Genomic DNA, 3837 nt, shown 5'->3' with positions numbered 1-3837 from the left:
AAAAGTACTGCAGTATTATAGTGATGTAGTATGCAGTATTACAGTAAAAGTACTGCAGTATTATAGTGATGTAGTATGCAGTATTATAGTAAAAATACTGCAGTATTATAGTGATGTAGTATGCAGTATTACAGTAAAAGTACTGCAGTATTATGAGTGATGTAGTATGCAGTATTACAGTAAAAGTACTGCAGTATTATAGTGATGTAGTATGCAGTATTACAGTAAAAGTACTGCAGTATTATAGTGATGTAGTATGCAGTATTACAGTAAAAGTACTGCAGTATTATAGTAATGTAGTATGCAGTATTACAGTAAAAGTACTGCAGTATTATAGTGATGTAGTATGCAGTAGTACAGTAAAAGTACTGCAGTATTATAGTGATGTAGTATGCAGTATTACAGTAAAAGTACTGCAGTATTATACTGATGTAGTATGCAGTATTACAGTAAAAGTACTGCAGTATTATAGTGATGTAGTATGCAGTATTACAGTAAACGTACTGCAGTATTATAGTGATGTAGCATGCAGTATTACAGTAAAAGTACTGCAGTATTATAGTGATGTAGTATGCAGTATTACAGTAGAGGTACTGCAGTATTATAGTGATGTAGTATGCAGTATTATAGTGATGTAGTATGCAGTATTACAGTAAAAGTACTGCAGTATTATAGTGATGTAGTATGCAGCATTACAGTAAAAGTATGTTTAAGGAAGGATGGAAGGAAGGAAGGAAGGAAGGACAACAGGAAGTTTAAAGAGTGTGTATCTCCTGGTGCACGTTGCCTGTTTAAGGAAGGAAGGAAGGAAGGAAGAAAGGAAGGAAGGAAGAAAGGAAGGAAGGAAGTAAGGAAGGAAGGACAACAGGAAGTTTAAAGAGTGTGTATCTCCTGGTGCACGTTGCCTGTTTAAGGAAGGAAGGAAGGAAGGAAGGAAGGAAGGAAGGAAGGACGGACAACAGGAAGTTTAAAGAGTGTGTATCTCCTGGTGCACGTTGCCTGTTTAAGGAAGGAAGGAAGGAAGGAAGACAGGAAGGAAGGAAGGAAGGAAGGAAGGACAACAGGATGTTTAAAGAGTGTGTATCTCCTTGTGCACGTTGCCTGTTTAAGGAAGGAAGGAAGGAAGGAAGGAAGGAAGGACGGACAACAGGAAGTTTAAAGAGTGTGTATCTCCTGGTGCACGTTGCCTGTTTAAGGAAGGAAGGAAGGAAGGAAGGAAGGAAGGAAGGACAACAGGAAGTTTAAAGAGTGTGTATCTCCTGGTGCACGTTGCCTGTTTAAGGAAGGAAGGAAGGAAGGAAGAAAGGAAGGAAGGAAGAAAGGAAGGAAGGAAGTAAGGAAGGAAGGACAACAGGAAGTTTAAAGAGTGTGTATCTCCTGGTGCACGTTGCCTGTTTAAGGAAGGAAGGAAGGAAGGAAGGAAGGAAGGAAGGAAGGACGGACAACAGGAAGTTTAAAGAGTGTGTATCTCCTGGTGCACGTTGCCTGTTTAAGGAAGGAAGGAAGGAAGGAAGACAGGAAGGAAGGAAGGAAGGAAGGAAGGACAACAGGATGTTTAAAGAGTGTGTATCTCCTTGTGCACGTTGCCTGTTTAAGGAAGGAAGGAAGGAAGGAAGGAAGGAAGGAAGGACAACAGGAAGTTTAAAGAGTGTGTATCTCCTGGTGCACGTTGCCTGTTTAAGGAAGGAAGGACGGAAGGAAGGAAGGAAGGAAGGACAACAGGAAGTTTAAAGAGTGTGTATCTCCTGGTGCACGTTGTCTGTTTAAGGAAGGAAGGAAGGAAGGAAGGAAGGAAGGAAGGACAACAGGAAGTTTAAAGAGTGTGTATCTCCTGGTGCACGTTGCCTGTTTAAGGAAGGAAGGAAGGAAGGAAGGACAACAGGAAGTTTAAAGAGTGTGTATCTCCTGGTGCACGTTGTCTGTTTAAGGAAGGAAGTAAGGAAGGAAGGTGTTTAAGGATTAATGAGAAACTTGTGGCTTTGCCTGCTGGTGCACAACAGACTGGATATTAACGTCAAGGAAGGAAGGAAGGAAAGGAGAGAAGAAGGAAGGAAAGGAGAGAAGAAGGAAGGAAAGGAGGGAGGAAGAAAAGGAAAGAAGAAAGGAAAGGAGGGAAGAAGGAAGGAAAGGAGTGAGGAAGGAAGAAAGGAAGGAAGGAAGGAAAGGAGAGATGGAGTAAGGAAGGGAGGGAGGGAAGGAAGGAAGGAAGGAAGGAAAGGAAGGAAGGAAGGAAGGAAGGAAGGAAGGGAAAGGAAGGAAGGGAGGAAGGAAGGAAGGAAGGAAGGAAGGAAGGAAGGGAGGAAGGAAGAAAGGAAAGGAGGGAGGAAAGAAGGAAAGGAGTGAGGAAGGAAGAAAGGAAGGAAGGAAGGAAAGGAGAGATGGAGTAAGGAAGGGAGGGAGGGAAGGAGGAAAGAAGGAAGGAAAGGAGAGAGGGAGTAAGGAAAGGAGGGAGGAAAGAAGGAAGGAAGGGAGAAATATATGTCACAGGTTTCTAAAATCTTGGACACACAGGACAGAACAACACACAGAGTAAAGGCACCAATTCTATTCTTCACTGCAGTGTGTCCAAATCTGCATTGGTTTACTCGCCTCTATGCACGGGTGTGGCAATCCACTCAGTCAGCGTGTCTGGTGTCCTCAGCGGGCCCGGGCCCGGGCCTGGGCCTGGGCTTCTCTCAGTCCTGCTCTGAGTCCTTTTATCAGTGTTGGAGGTGATTGCTACTTGGCTACAGGTGTGCCAATTTACTGCAGGGGAGGTCCTTCAGAAAACTCAGGAGAGAAACACTTCAAACCAAATGAATTACACAAAATCAACTACAGTGCAACAAAACACAAAAAGATCTCCGCGGGCCGCGGCGGTGAGAGCATCGACTCCTAGCCACTAGACCATCAGGGAACCATGCCTGTTGGTAAGTTTAACACAAAAGTAAATCAGACACTGATCACCCTTTACCAACTTTGGCCTGTTTAACTAAATGACGCACATCGCTATTACCCGCCTCTGAGTCACCTCACACGCCACCTCATCGTTCCCTGACCGGGAATCTAACCCCCGCCGCGGTGGTGAAAGCGCCAAATCCAAGCCACTCGACCATCAGGGGCCCTCTTTTCCCTGACTGGAAGAAGCAAGTTCAATCAAAACTTGTGCTCATAGAAAAGATGTTCCACAGGGTTCAAAATCTCGGGGCTGTCCCACTTAGCATGCTTGTAACTGATATTGCAATGGTTGTGAATTATTTGTGCTGGCGTTGAAAGCGGGCTTTTCAAGGCATTGGTGGTATAGTGGCGAGCATAGCTGCTTCCCAAGCAGTTGACCCGGGTTCGATTCCTGGCCAATGCATGAAGTGAAGAGTCGGCTGTGCCATCAAAACACTAAATCAAATTCAAATTCTATAAACTGTAAAATCCTCTATATAAGACAGAATTGATGAATCTACAGCAATGTGATGTGGAACAAATACAAAGGATTGTTTCAATTTCATAACTTCAATTTATTTTTCTTTAACAAGAGTTTTTTTTAACAATGCTGTAAAATACAATTAAAGAAATATATCGCACCAACAATGTATTTTGATAACAGGCACGCAGCACACAATATTATGCATTTTAACAATAAATGAAAAAACACACCCACAATGGTGCAAGTCATTTATGAGTTGTACACATTTGACTTACTAACTTAAAAATGAAAAACTGGTTCTTTAAAACCTCTTTCACATTCCTGAAAAAAAAACAACCAAATATTTTCCTTAACAAGAAATAACTGTGTCTTAGTAATGTTGTGTGTGTGTGTGTGTGTATATGTGAGTGTGAGAGTATGTATGTGTGACAGTCTTA

General features: G+C 42.5%; 1 non-coding gene across 1 annotated transcript; it reads left to right on the top strand.

The window, feature by feature from the left end:
• Nucleotides 1-3268: 3268 nt before the first annotated feature.
• On the top strand, nt 3269-3340 carry trnag-ccc (transfer RNA glycine (anticodon CCC)). The gene has a single exon. It is a non-coding gene; the product is annotated as a tRNA-Gly (tRNA).
• The last annotated feature ends 497 nt before the right edge of the window (nt 3341-3837 follow it).

This window comes from Scomber japonicus, chromosome 19 (assembly GCF_027409825.1).
Source record: "Scomber japonicus isolate fScoJap1 chromosome 19, fScoJap1.pri, whole genome shotgun sequence".
NCBI lineage: Eukaryota > Metazoa > Chordata > Actinopteri > Scombriformes > Scombridae > Scomber > Scomber japonicus.
This window is presented reverse-complemented; position numbering and strand designations above follow the sequence as displayed.